This window comes from Macaca fascicularis, chromosome 1, assembly GCF_037993035.2.
Source record: "Macaca fascicularis isolate 582-1 chromosome 1, T2T-MFA8v1.1".
Lineage (NCBI taxonomy): Eukaryota > Metazoa > Chordata > Mammalia > Primates > Cercopithecidae > Macaca > Macaca fascicularis.
This window is the reverse complement of record NC_088375.1, coordinates 14466229-14482233: the sequence shown is the minus strand read 5'-3', so window position 1 is coordinate 14482233 and position 16005 is coordinate 14466229.

Sequence of the window (16005 nt, the reverse complement as noted above, 5' to 3'; positions counted from 1 at the left end):
AGAGATCATCAATAAACACATTCAGGATTTTTCAAATCTTAGGGTTTCATTACCTTTAAGTTTTTTATCCACGTGGAATTTATTGGGGGAAAGGGTATGGTAAGAACGAGCTTAGGCCAGGCGCGGTGGCTCACACCTGTAATCCCAGCAATTTGGGAGGCCGAGGCGGACGGATCACCAGGTCAGGAGACGGATCCTGGCTAACACGGTGAAACCCCATCTCTACTAAAAAAAAAAAATTCAAAAAATTAGCCGGGCATGGTGGCGGGCTCTTGTAGTCCCAGCTACTCGGGAGGCTGAGGCAGGAGAATGGCGTGAACCCGGGAGGCGGAGCTTGCTGAGCCAAGATCACGCCACTGCACTCCAGCCTGGGCGATAGAGCAAGACTCCGTCTCAAAAAAAAAAAAAAAAAGAACGAGCTTAATTTTCTTTTTTTTTTTTTTAAGTGGCTAGCCACTGGTTCCAACACTATTTGTTGAATAGCCCTTCTTTTCACCTCTTACAAGCAGCACTTACTACTTTCACCTGATCCTCACTCATCAAGTGTCTAATGCTTACCACTTTGGGTAGATGATGACAATGACCTATAATTAGGGCAGAAGCTACTGTTCCTACAAAGAGAAGGCCCTTTATATAACTTCTTAATACAAGCATATACATGCCCTACCTCAGAGGTTAAGCTGATCTGTCCACCCACCCCCACCTCCAGCCTCTCTGAGATAATTTTCCTTATGCATATTTGACAATTCTTGCCCACTTGATTTTTTTTTTTTTTTCCTGAGACAGCGTCTTGCTCTGTTGCCCAGGCTGGAGTGCAATAGCACGTTCTCAGCTCACTGCAACCTCTGGCTCCCGAGTTCAAGCAATTCTCCTGCCTCAGCCTCCCAATTTGCTGGGATTACAGGTGCCCACCACCACACCCATCTAATTTTTTTGTATTAGTAGAGAGTTTTGCCATTTTAGGCAGGCTGGTCTCAAACTCCTGACCTTAGGTGATCTGCTGCCTCGGCCTCTCAAAGTGCTAGAATTACAGGCGTGAGCCACAGCGCCCAGCTACCACTTGATCATTTTTTGAGTCAGTGCTCTAGGCACAACCACTCTGTAAGTCACTTTCACAAAGTGCTCTTCAAGATTATTCATGTTCACCTCAATAGATGCAGAAACAGCATTTGACAATGTGCAACATTCTTTCTTAATTAAAAAGTCTCAACGCTTTAGGTATAGAAGGAAATTTCCTCAACATAATAAAGGCCATTTATGAAAATCCCAGAGACAGCAACATAAGCAGTGCGAAAAATGGAAAGCTTTTCCTCTAAGATCCAGTACAAGGCAAGGATGCCTATTTTTGCCACTTCTGTTCAACATAGTATTGAAAGTACTAGCCAGAGCAGTCAGATAAGAAAAAAATATGAAGGGCATCCAAATCAGAAAAGAAGTAAAATTATCCCTGTTTACCGGTGACATGATCCTATATGTAGAAAACCCTAACAACTTCAAACACACACAAAAAAACCTGTTTAAACTAATAAACGAATTCAGTAAAGTTGGAGAATACAAAATCAACATACAAAAATCAATACCTTTCTTCACAACAATAAAGACTTATCCAAAAATAAAAAATAAAACAATTTCACTAATAACATTAAAAAGAATAAAATAATTAGGAATAAATTTAACCAAATAGCTGAAAGACCTGCACACTGAAAATTATAAAACATTGATAAAAAAATTTAAAATGACACAAATAATGGAAAAAGATCCCATATTCATGGACTGAAAGAATTAATATTGTTAAAATGTTCATAGTACACAAAGCAGTATGAAGATTCAAAGCCATCCTTTTCAGTATTCCAATGGCATTTTTTACAGAACTGGAGAAATCAGTTCTAAAATCTGTATGGAATCACAGAAGACCCCAATAGCCAAACTTATTAAGAAAGAAAAACGAAGTTGAAGGCATCATACTTGGTGATTTTTATATTTTACTACAAATCTATAGTAATCAAAACAGTATGGTATTGACATAAAAACAGACATATAAACCAACAGAACAGAATAGACAGTCCAGAAATAAACCCAAGCATATACAATCAACTAATTTTTGACAAGAGCACCAAGAAGGTACAACGGAGAAATCAGCCTCTTCAGTAAATGGTATTGGGAATGCAGGATATCCACATGAAAACGAATGAAATTAGATCCCATCTTACAACAGACACAAAAATCAACTTAAAATAGATTAAAGATCTAACACCTGAAACCATAAAACTCTTAGAAGAAAATAGGGGGAAAGCTCCTTGACATTGACCTTGGCAATGATTTTTTTGAATATTACATCAAAACCTCAGGCAACAAAAGCAAAAATAAATAGGTGGGACTATATCAAATTAAAAATTTTCCACATAGCAAGGAAAACAGTCAACAAAATGAAAAGAATAGAGCCTATGGATTGTGAGAAAATATTTGTGTACCGTATATTAATTACTGCGGTTTTTGCCATTACTTTTAAGGGCATTAATGGCGGTTTCTGCCATTACTTTTAATGGCAAAAACCACAATTCCTTTTGCACCACATGAGATTTGATACAGGGTTAATATACAAAATATATAAGGAACTCACACAACTCAAAAGCAACAAGAAGAATAACCCAGTTAAAACATGGGCAAAACACCTCAACACACATTTCTCCAAAGAAGACATAAAAATGGCCAACAGGTGTATGAAAAGGTGCTCAGCATCGCTAATTATCCGAGTAATGCAAACCAGACCCTCAATGTGATATCACCTGACATCCATCAAGATGACTATTATCAAAAAGAAGAGATAACAAGTGTTGGAGAGGGTGTGGAGAAAAGGGAATCCTTATACATTGTAGGAATATAAATTGGGACAGTCGTTATGGAAAAAATTGCAGGGGTTTCTCAAAAAAACTAAAAATAGAGCTACCTATCATATGACTCGGCAATCTCTCTGCTGGATATATGCCCAAAGGAAATTAAATCAGTACCTTACAGAGATACCTGTTCTCCCATGTCCATTGCAGTATTATTCACAATAGCCAAGATATGGAAACAACCTAAGTGTTCATCAACTGATAAATGGATAAAGAAACTGTTCATCACAGGGATTTGGGAAACACAGCTTCCCTGTGTTAGCACAGCTTATTGAGGGATTATAAAGGTCAGCCAAAGGAAAGGACACAATCATGGTCTAACTCAGACCACAGACCAGTATGGCTTAAACAATTTCCTTAATCAGTATGCTTTTATGCACACACACACACGCGCGCACACACACATATATAGTGGAATATTATACCGCCTTTAAAAAGGAGATGCTGCCATTTTTGACAACATGCATGAACCTGGAGGACATTATGTTAAGTGAAATAAGCCAGCCACAGAGAGAAAAATACTGTGATTCATCTTATATGTGAATCTAAAAGAGAAGTTAAATAAGTAGAAAAGAGACAGTAGAATGGCTGTTACCGGGGATGGGAGAGGGAGAAATGGGGAGAGGTCGAAGGGTGCAAATATACGATAAATAAATCTAAAGGCATAGTGTACAGCATAGTTAGAAATATTATATTGTATACTGGAAATTTGTGAAGAGAGTAGATTTTAGGTGTTCTTATCATACACACACACAAAATAACTATGCGAGATGATGAATATGTTAATTTGCTTGACTGTAGTAACGATTTCACTTTGTATATGTGTGTCAAAACATCATGTTGTATGCCTTAAATATAGACAATTTTGTTAAAAAGGGAAAAACTACCAATGAATAAAATGGAATTTTAAAAACACCATTTGTCTCTGTACAGTTGAATCGCTGTAGGAGTTGACATTGACATGACCCTTCTCTTTATGAAGGCACGTGGCACTTTGCACTGCGTCATGAATCCTTTTGGTTTGGTGGGGTGGGTACCCCCACCCTCTATGTATGTAATAAAAACTAGGATTATGCTGAAGTTCCCTTTACCTCACGGTTGTTTTTGTTTCTTTCAATTGCCTAATCTAGGCTGCTTGGAAAAAGTTATGTTGGTGCCGGGGTTCAGCCCTTGCCTGGACAGAGGTGGCCACTAGAGTCATTAGCATGGACATTGGCACCAGTGACTACGTAGATCCCAGGATCGTAGCCAGTGACCTGGGCTGCCTCCAGAGACCACTTGAGAGGTGCAGAGACTGTGGGCCAGCCCCTCATTCTTGTCTGAGACAGTGACATCCTCTCCACTCTGCACAGCTAGCAGAGGTGGCAGCTGGGTTCTCCCACACCCTGCAGCAAATCAGAAATCCCAGGGTGAGGACAGGAGGATAGAGTTGCTGTGCCAGCTCAGCACCCACTCCTCCTGTGTGCCGAGGTGGGCTGCTGAGATCCCCCAGCAGTCTGGGCTGGGCAAGAACTCAGATTTCCATCTGAGGGTGGAGAAGCTTCAGAGTTCAGCCGCTGGCTAGCAGAGTCCTGTGAGAAAGGGCAGTGCGTGCAGATAAAATCTCAGCCAATGGGGCTGTGCAGGTGGCCCCAAGGCCTCTGGCTCCACAGATAAGAATCAGAAGCATAGCCACCTCAATTTGAAAACAATTTGAGTTATCACACTAATTAAAGGGGTCTGCAGGCACAAGACCTGACTAGATTTAGATCCCTAAGGTTAACAAAAATCAGATGGTTGAGAATAAGAATTTCACATAAATAGAAATATGAAAGTACGATGTGCCACTGAGAAGTTGCCATGAATTTTTCTTTTCAGGCTGTGGATAATTTCCATCATCAGATACATGATTTCTGACGCGGGGAGGGGTGGGGATGTGAATAGGGCCACCGACTTTTTTGTTCATTTAAAATCACTATAATTTGCTGAAGAAGGTTGAATGACGCTTACATTTTTTTAAGGCAGTTCTGAAATGAATGGCTTCATTTAATCACAAAAGAAGGAATACCAGCAAGACCACCCAGGCCCCAGCTCCAGTTTTTCCTAAAGAATTTGGCCGCATCTCCCTTTTTGAAGGCAGAGCTTCATCTTGTAATTAGAAGATTCCTTTGTTTCTTTAATGATCCTAAAGCACTGGTGTCATCTGAGGGAAATGACCTTTTAGGTAACAACAGCAGCCATCACTTGGGGGCTTTCAGTGTAAGAGGACCACACTGAAGTCACAGGCTATGAGGCTGTCCTATGAGGCAGGTGAGGCTCCCTGGGCAGGTAACAGGTGGGGAAGAGGCATCCAGGCACATGTCGTCCTGTGGTTCACACACGTGTGACCACCACTACCTACAGAAGGCCGACAAAAACCATTTTGCAAAAAGAGAACCATGACTGTTTGGATCTTGAAAAGTTTAAATGTCCTCGTCTCCTCCCCAGGCGGCCATGAGCATCTGAGGCCGGCGCCTGTGGCAAGACGTAGCAATGAGCCACCAGGTCCCTGAGGTACTATGTTGAATTTCTCAATCTGACTTTGTTTAGTTTGGGGAAAACATTTTTTTTTTGGTCCTGAAAAAAAAAATCACTGTGGTTTCTCTCCTACTCCCGCCCTCTGTAATCGCCACTTGCAAGAGTTTCACCATTTTCCCAGAAAACCAAAAAAATGAGGATGCTGGGCAGACATTCTTTGTTTCTTTTCTTCTATCTCCCTCTGCCCCGGACAGTCTCGTCTGCCCGCTGTCCCTACACCTCCTTCCTTCATGCTGAGCTCGCCTCTTTCTCCTTACCAAATTTCCTTTTCAGAATCCAGCTCAACCCTCACCTTGGTAAATAACGCCTCCGTAGACTTAGAGGTAGCCTGGGTCCTTCCGCCCGTACGGTGCCAGCACACCCTCGGCCCCATCACAGGCTCAGGCTCAGCCAGCTGCGGGCAGTTCACTGCTTCCTCTCTGCAGCACCCCCTGGTCATCCTGCTTGATGTTTCCCTTCTCCCTGTGGGCACTTGTAAGTCATCAACTCACTCATCAACCAACAGCTCTTGAGCTCCCACTAAGGATCAATTGCACTGTGCAATATTATTTTGCACCTGCCCTTTTGGAAGCCTTCTAATGTCATTTCACATGCATAGGCACGCAGGCTTCTCTCCTCCACCACATGTTGTCAACTGAACTATTCCTGTCCTTTCTACTCCCTTTACCAGGGTGGTGTCAGGAGTGAGTAGCACATTAGTCAAAGCCCCTGCATTCTCTTAAATGGTTCTGCTACTGACTCACTATGTGAGTGTAGACAAGTCACTTCCCTTTCTCAGCCCTAACTTCTCCAGCCATAACATGCTCTCTGTACGTCTGGAAAGAACACAGCTAGAATGAATGGGATGTCCTCTATACACAGGGCAACTCCATAATTCATTGTCCAGTTTTCACTTTCGAGAACAACAGGGGGTGTTTTCATGTGTATAACAGGACAGGCTTCAACAGGTTTGTCCCTGGCAAACCCGGGGTGTATGGTGCATGCCAGTTTCTGGGATCTCAGGTAAAAATGGGGATAGGAACAGACATTCCTCAGCTTATCACCTCCTACTTCACAGAGATAGAATATCAGCAGCTTGCTGCAGTCTGAGCTATTAGGTTTGCTCTAAGGAAGGAGGCAAGAAATTCAGACTATCTTTCAAACATTTCTGACCTGTGTGCAAAAACAATCAGACAGAACTCTCCAGCACCCACAGGGTGATCTGAGACATGGTGAGTAAAGATGAGCAAGACTGGAAACCCCGTCTCTACTAAAAAATACAAAAACACTAGCCGGGCGTGGCGGCGGGCGCCTGTAGTCCCAGCTACCTGGGAGGCTGAGGCAGGAGAATAGCGTAAACCCGGGAGGCGGAGCTTGCAGTGAGCCAAGATCCGACCAGTGCACTCCAGCCTGGGCGACAGAGCGAGACTCCATCTCAAAAAAAAAAAAAAGAGCAAAACTGTTAGAGAGACAAAGAAGGCTCTTATTTGTGCATTATAAGTCCCAGCCTCAAACTTGCCATGCCATGCCATGCCCCTCTGAAATTTAAAACACCCTGATACCAAGCACTCGCCTATTTCAGGTGTCTAAAATAACACCTGGCCAAGTTAATTAAGTTGGGCCAGAGGAAGGGCTAACAGGACCCCAGCATGGCTCTAAGGGGTCTTAATAACTTCTGAGAATTCAGAAGTGGAAGTGTTTGCATATAAGAGCTACATCTGGGCCCGCAGCTCTCAGGGCCCTTGACTTAATTCCTTTTGGGGAGGAATATCCACGCAGGAAGAGAGAACCAGGATATAGCATGCAACCACAATCAGGAATCAGCAGAAACAGAGCCACCCATGCTTGGCTTAGAAACCAGATACCAGGCACTAGGCAGGAATTCGCCCCTGGGTAGCTGTTGCTTAATCCTCTAGTTCCTCAGGCTCCTGGCCTCCTTGACAAAGGCCAAGCCAAACAGGGATCCCAGGTGAGGCCAGGCTGCCCAGCCAGTGCCAGCTCATTCAGGGTTAGATTAGGGCTGGGAGGAGCCCAGGCAAACCTTCAGGATATCAGGCGCTGAACAGAATCCCAGAGGCAGGCAAGTTTCTGCAGCTCCAATAATCCAGTGGAAAAGTGCTAATTTCCCAAAGGCCTTTCATCAAAAGGCCCAAGTCGTCTTTGGCCTGAGTCTAGCTAGAACCACTGGGATCTGGGATGAAACTGAGCAATTGCAGGTCTTGCTGTTGAGAGAAGAGAGGTTTGGCTACAACTGGGTCCCAGTTGACCAGGTCACAAGGATCAGCCAGTTCCTAGGTGCAGAGTTGGGATCCACAGCCTTTGCCCCTAAGCAGCCCCACTGACACCTCCAAGGAACTGTTTTATTATAAAAGGGAGGGGGAAGGGAAAAGAGTTTCTTCCATTATCAAAGGTGGAGGGTAGGGAGAAGAAGAACAGGAGATGGTTGTCTGAGTGTATTTATTTTCTTCTAAAATGTAAACTGAACTGGAAATGCCTACAGAAACACACAGGCACTTTGATCATCAGCCCATTGGGTGGGCAACATGTCTAATCTCTGCTCTGCCCTGCACACTGCAGGTACTTGACAGCTGGATAACAACATCTGCACCATGGTGGTGGCCACATTTATTGGCTTTGTGACATTCATCAGGGCTTCCTTCTTATTAAAAATGCATGGGCTGCAGCTATTTGGAAGGACACCAGATATATTCACTCCAGGTAGAAAACATTTCTCCTTTCTCCAGGAACCCAGATCTTGGAGAATACAGAGAAGGGAGTGGGCAGAGAGTCTCTGGTGGTGGAGGTGGGACACAGAGCCGAGCTGTCCCCAGGTTAGGTGTCTCAGATGAAGGAAGTCCCCCAGAGTGCATTTCCTCCTGGAGTGATTCTGCCGTTATTGACTGTGATGGTAAAGAAACGACTGTGTATTTTCCATTTATTTACTCCCATACATTCTCCACTTTAGTGCAGGGAGGTAAGATTAGGGAACTGGCCCATTTTGTCCCTTTGATTTCTTGTCACTCAGCCCCAAATGTAGCAGCTCAGTGGACAAGCTGCTCCCAGGGAATGACAAACAGCTTGAACATTCCAAGAGGGTAAAAGTTGATGGTGGCAGGTGAGAGAGGCCAGTGCGGGAGGAAAGAACGGGTCCTGAGGAGCCTCCTCCTCAATTCTGTTCATTTTGTAAAACTCGAGATTTTTCCTCTTCCTTCCCTTGGCGTTGAGGCTGTCCCAGTAGACACAGGGAGATTGGGGCAGGGCTGGAGCACTGCGGATGCTCTGATGAGTGAGAATGAGTCACCCGCTCAGGCCTCTTTCAAGTTAAGCAGAGGTAAAGGCCCAGTTTTGTAGTAACCGAAGTGTGGGGATCCCTCGCACTGATCTGCGTACAGTGGGCCGACGGCAAGCCCTGAGACTCTCAAGTCTCATCCCCAGTGGTCTACCGAGCTGCGCATAGCTAGCTTCCCTGAATTCACTCCAAAGTCCAGTCAAGCCCCGTCTATGCGTTACAGGTAATTAGGCAAGAAAGGGGCAGAAGAGAGCTCTCCCCACCACCCACTAGAAATCTCGTGATGATTCGGCAATTATCGGCAATTATCGCATCGCCTCTCTAAAAATGACAATTCCACCGCACCAGAAGAGACCATTTCCTGATGGTCCGCACCTGTTAACATCAAAATGTTAATTGAATGCAGGCCCCAGGCAGAAGCAACTTCCTGGGCATGCGCGTTAAGAGACAAAAATGGTGACGTTTGACGACCACTCCACCAGAAAAGGGAAGAAAGTCTCAGAGGGGCCTGCGTGGAACTCCCTAAACACACTGCGCATGCTCCATCCCAAAGGGTAAGGCGAGCACTGCGCATGCAGGAAACCCACCCTGTAAGGGAAGAATCCTGGGGAAGAGGTGAGCCTATGAAGTCCCAGGATCAAGGTTAAAGACCCTCTTTTTTTTTTTTTTTACTGTCTTCTTGTGCTCTCTTTTCTCTCGTGGACCTTCAGGCGTCTGCGTGGGTCTCTTTCAAGCGAATTTTCCTTTCTTTCCTGTTCTAAAACCTTTTAACTAAACTTCCACTCCTGCTCTGAAACTTGCTCGGTCTCTTTTTCTGCCTTACGCCCCTCCGTCGAATTCTTTCTTCTGAGGAGGCAAGGACTGCAGTTGCTGTGGACCCATAGGGATTCGCCCTTGGTAACTCGGGGTAACTCGGGTGTCCTGCACTGCTGACATATGTAGCAAGTCCTGTCTTCGGGTTGGCAGGCACCACGGCTGACACCACAGGCGCAGAGAGAGGGGAAAGACCAAGAAGTGACTCATGACATCACCCTCGTCTCTGGAAGACAAGATGTTGGTCTCGTCAGGTGCCTTGCAGTCTTCAGTGTTGGCTGCAGCCAGAGCCCCAGCAATGCAGACCAGGATGAGGGAAAGCAGCTGGAAGAGGCCTACAGCATTTTTTATTAATAAATCCAGAGAACGTGTTATATAAAGTGTAAGACAATCACCATTGCATGCATGTATTCATTCACTCATTCAGTAAGGAATTTTCCATTTCTTTATAAATGAGTAAAAGGTACAGGCTGGGTGGCCTTGGACAGTATCCGATTAATGAAAGACAGATTTGAATAAAAATGTGTAAGGACTCAAATACCAGGCTACTTACTGCCTTACACGGTATTCAGAGGGGAGCCTTTGAAAGTTTATAGCGAGAAGGAAAACAAATATGATTTTCTGGTTCCTAATACTTTCCCATGGATAGTAACAGTTTGCCTACAGATTCAGCAAACCATGGTGTTCTGTAAGATGCATGGACTGTTCTGAGCACCAGGACGCTGGCTGCAAGCTGCGGGGCCCTTCGTCCACCGGGGTCTGTCCTGGTCCCTAGGCGAGCTGTGGCAGGGTCTCTCTGGCGGTCCACACAAGTGGCCTGGGGCAGGCGATCAGGAAGCAGAGGCAGAGCAGCTGGGGGAGGACTGGGATGACTGAACCTCTCCTGCTTAGGTTCAGGGGCCCTCCCTTGAAGGTGCGGCCTGTGTGAGACTTGGATCCACAGCCTGGTAACCAAAACTGGCACACCCAGCACAGTCACCTCCGCGGCAGCGCGTGACCTACATCAGCCAGTCAGCAGCTCTTATTGAGGAGCTCCTAGGTCCAAGTGCCTGTGCAGCATGACGGGGAGGGGGGCTTACCTACATTGAATTAGCAAAGTGAGATATACACACATGAGAAGTTCCAGAAGCAGCAAAGGGTCACGGATGGTTGCAGAAGCTGAGTGGGGTGGAAGGAAGGACTTGGAGAGGAGGTGGCACTGGAGCTGGGAGTTGAGGGAGAACTAGAGGGAAATTAGGAAACCCGAAGATGAGAGGGTGTTTTGGGCACGGTGAGGAAAAAGGAGTGGGAGAACATGTGTGAGCTATGCTCCAGAGAAGTGAACACTCAGTATGGCAGAGCCCGTTTTGGGGGCGGGTGGCGTTCATTTGCCATTAAGGTGGCAAAGCTAGGTTTAAACCAGCCTTTTGATGCTTCTGAAAGTCAGGCTGAAGGTTTGGACGGTCTTCAGAGAAGAACCATGGAAAGTTTGTGGCAAAGAAACCAGATTCAGTGAGACGGTGTTGATGGAGAATTCAGCCTGTGCCAGGGATTGTGTTAGGGACTGGGGGTTTGACCGTGTTAAGACACGGTCTCTGTCTTTAGAGAGTTTCCAACTGGGGGAATAAGACACATAAGAAACAGATATTTTTGGTTTCACGTGATAAGGGCTGTGGTACAAATATTCAGAGGTTGTTGTTGCAGCTTAGGAGAAGGGCAGGACACCTGGTTGTGTGGAACACAGGGAGGAAAGGGGAGGGAGGCAAGTGTGAAAGTCAGTGTACACAATGGGAGGGTTTGTACCTTCTCCTGAGGGCGAGAGGCAAGGAAGAGGTGGACCAGACTTGGACTCCAGCCTGGGGAGTGGCAGGGAGGATGCCGGAGCGATTCGGGAGGTGGATGAACGAGGTCAGGGTGGGAGAGAGGGGGAAGTGGTCGTTAATTGAGGTGAATGAGTCCAGCAGCCCTCTGACGAGTGGACAGAATGGACGGGAAGGTACTAGAAGGTAAAGACACCCATCAGGAAATGAAGGACCTCGTACAAAGTGAGAAAAGCTGGAATGGAGAAGGAACAAGACAAATAGGCTCTTGGAATGGTCCAGCTACCTGGCTGAGAATGGCCTGTGAAAGGGGCGATCTTACTGCAGTGAGGTTTCTCTTTTAAATAAGTCTGCTCCTTTCTGTTACATCAAAAGAAGAAGAAAATTCCTCAAAACCGCCCGAAGACCACCAGTGCTAACACTTTGGAAACATTTCCTTCAGATCATTTTTCCTGCATCGATTTGTGTTTGGTTTTAACATGGTTCTAATCACACTGTGGATCTTTGCTGCCTTTAACATTCTAGTGTGTATATTTCTCTGCATGTTAAATTTATCCTGGCTATGACAGATGTTCATGTTTTCAGGTAGATTTACGTGAAGAGGCTCATTTGCCACTTTTCGTTTCCTGCTTCACAGTAAACTTTGCAAATGTTGCTCCATTCCCTTCCTTGCCTGCCATCCCCCGCTTCACTCACTCACTCACCTCACTCACCTCACCTCACTCACTCACCTTACCTCACTCACTCACTAACCTCACTCACCTCACCTCACTCACCTCACCCACCTCACCTCACTCACCTCACTCACCTCACCTACCTCACCTCCCTCACCTCACCTTCCTCACTCACCTCACTCACTCACCTCACTCAATCACCTCGCCTCACTTACCTCACTCACTCACCTCACTCACCCACCTCACTCACCTCACCTCACTCACCTCACCTCACTCACCTCACTCACTCACCTCACTCACCCACCTCACTCACCTCACCTCACTCACTCACCTTACCTCACTCAGTCACTAACTTCACTCACCTCACCTCACTCACCTCACCCACCTCACCTCACCTCACTCACCTCACCTACCTCACCTCCCTCACCTCACCTTCCTCACTCACCTCACTCACTCACCTCATTCACCTCACTCACTCACCTCATTCACCTCACTCACTCACCTCACTCACTCACCTCAACTCACTCACCTACCTCACTCACCTCACCTCATTCACCTCATTCACCTCATTCACCTCACTCACCTCACTCACCTCACTCACCTCACTCACCCATCTCACTCACCTCACCTCACTCACCTCACTCACTCACCTCACCTCACTCACTCACCTCACTCACCTTACCCACTCACCTCACTCATCTCAATCACTCACTCACCTCACCTCAATCACTCATTCACCTCACTCCACTCACTCACCTCACCTCACTCACCCACCTCATTCACCTCACCTCACTCATCTCACCTCACTCACCTCACTCACCTCACCCACTCACCTCACTCACTCACCTCACTCATCTCATCTCAATCACTCACCTCACTCACCTCATTCACCTTACTCACTCACCTCACCCCACTCACCTACCTCACTCACCTCATTCACCTCACTCACTCACCTCACCCACCTACCTCATTCACCTCACTCACCTCACCCACTCATCTCACCTCACTCACCTCACCTCACTCACCTCACTCACTCACCTCACTCACCTCACTCATTCACCTCACCACACTCACTTCACTCACCTCACCTCCCTCATCTCACCTCCCTCACTCACCTCACTCACCCATCTAACTCACCTCAATCACTCACTCACCTCACTCATCTCACTCACCTCACTCACCTCACTCACCTCACTCACCTCACTTACTCACCTCACTCACCCACTCACCTCACTCACCTCACCACCCTCACTTACCTCCCTCACTCACCTCAACTCCCTCACCTCACCTCCCTCACTCACCTCACCTCACTCACTCACCTCACCCACCTCACCCACTCATCTCACTCACCTCACTCACTCACCTCACCTCACTCACCTCACTCAGTCACCTCACTCACCTCACTCACTCACCTCACCACACTCACTCATCTCACTCACCTCACTCACCTCACCTCCCTCACCTCACCCACCTCACTCACCTCACTCACCTCCCTCACTCACCTCACTCACTTACCTCACTCACCTCACTTACCTCACCTCACTCACTCACCTCACCCACCTCACTCACTCATCTCACTCACCTCACTCACTCACCTCACCTCACTCACTCACCTCACTCACCTCAGTCACTCACCTCACCACACTCACTCACCTCACTCACCTCACTCACTCACCACACCTTCCTCACCTCACCTCCCTACTCACCTCACTCACCTCACCTCACTCACCTCACTCACTCACCTCACCTCACTCACCTCACCCACTCACCTCACTCACCTCATCTCAGTCACTCACTCACTCACCTCATTCACCTCACTAAATCACCTCACCTCACTCACCTACCTCACTCACCTCACTCACTCACTTCATTCACCTCACTCACCTCACTCACCTCACCTCACTCACCTCACCTACTCACCTCACCTCACTCACCTCACCCAATCACCTCATTCACTCACCTCATTCACTCACCTCACTCACCTCACTCACTCACCTCACCTCACTCACCTTACCCACTCACCTCACTCACCTCACTCACCCATCTCACTCACCTCACCTCACTCACTCACCTCACCTCACTCACTCACCTCACCTCACTCACCTCACCCACTTACCTCACTCACCCACCTCACTCACCTCACCTCACTCATCTCACCTCACTCACCCACCTCACTCACCTCACCTCACTCACTCACCTCACCTCAATCACTCACTCACCTCACTCCACTCACTCATCTCACCTCACTCACCCACCTCACTCACCTCACCTCACTCACTCACCTCACTCACCTCACTCATCTCAATCACTCACTCACCTTACTCCACTCACTCATCTCACCTCACCCACCTCACTCACCTCACCTCACTCATCTCACCTCACTCACCTCACTCACTCACCCACCTCACTCACCTCACCTCAGTCATCTCACCTCACTCACTCACCTCACTCACCTCACCCACTCACCTCACTCACTCACCTCACTCACCTCATCTCACTCACTCACCTCACTCCACTCACTCATCTCACCTCACTCACCCACCTCACTCACCTCACCTCACTCACTCACCTCACCTCACCTCAATCACTCACTTACCTCACTCCACTCACTCACCTCACCTCACTCACCCACCTCACTCACCTCACCTCACTCATCTCACCTCACTCACCTCACTCACTCACCTCACTCACCTCACCCTCTCACCTCACTCACTCACTCACCTCACTCACCTTATCTCACTCACTCACCTCACTCCACTCACTCATCTCACCTCACTCACCCACCTCCTCACCTCACTCACCTCACTCACTCACCTCACTCACTCACCTCACCTCATTCACCTCACTCACCTCACTCACCTCCCTCACTCACCTCACTCATCTCACCCACTCACCTCACCTCACTCATTCACCTCACTCATCTCACTCACCTCACTCACCTTACCCCCTCACCTCACCCACTCACTTCACTCACCTCACTCACCTCAATCACCTCAATCACTCACTCACCTCACTCATCTCACTCACTTCACTCACCTCACTCACTCACCTCACCTCCCTCACCTCACCACACTCACTAACCTCACTCACCTCACTCACTCACCTCACCTCCCTCACTCACCTCACTCACCTCACCTCACTCACTCACCTCACTCACTCACCTCACTCACCTCACCTCACTCACCTCACTCACCTCACTCACCTCACCTCACTCACCTCACTCAGTCACTCACCTCACTCACTCACCTCACCACACTCACCTCACTCACCTCACTCACTCACCTCACCTCCCTCACTCACCTCACTCACCTCACCCACCTAACTCACCTCACCCACCTAACTCACCTCAATCACTCACTCACCTCACTCACCTCACCTCACTCACCTCACTCACTCACCTAACTCACCTCACTTACTCACCTCACTCACTCACCTCACTCACCTCACCACACTCACCTCACCTCACTCACTCACCACACCTCCCTCACCTTACCTCCCTCCCTCACTCACCTCACTCACCTCACTCACTCACCTTACCTCACTCACCTCACTCACCTCACCTCACTCACCTCACCCACCTCACCCACTTATCTTACTCACCTCACTCACTCACCTCCCTCACTCACTTCACTCACTTCCCTCACTCACCTCACTCACCTCACTCACCTCACTCACCTCACTCACTTACCTCACTCAACTCACCACACTCACCTCACTCACCTCACTCACTCACCTCACCTCCCTCACCTCACCTCCCTCACTCACCTCACCTCCCTCACCCACCTCACTCACCTCCCTCACTCACCTCACTCACCTCCCTCACTCACCTCACTCACCTACCTCACTCACCTCCCTCACTCACCTCACTCACCTCACCTCACTCACTCACCTCACCTCACTCACTCACCTCACCTCACTCACCTCACCCACTCACCCACTCACCTCACCTCACTCACTTCACTCACCTCACCTCACTCATCTCACTCACTCACCTCACCTCA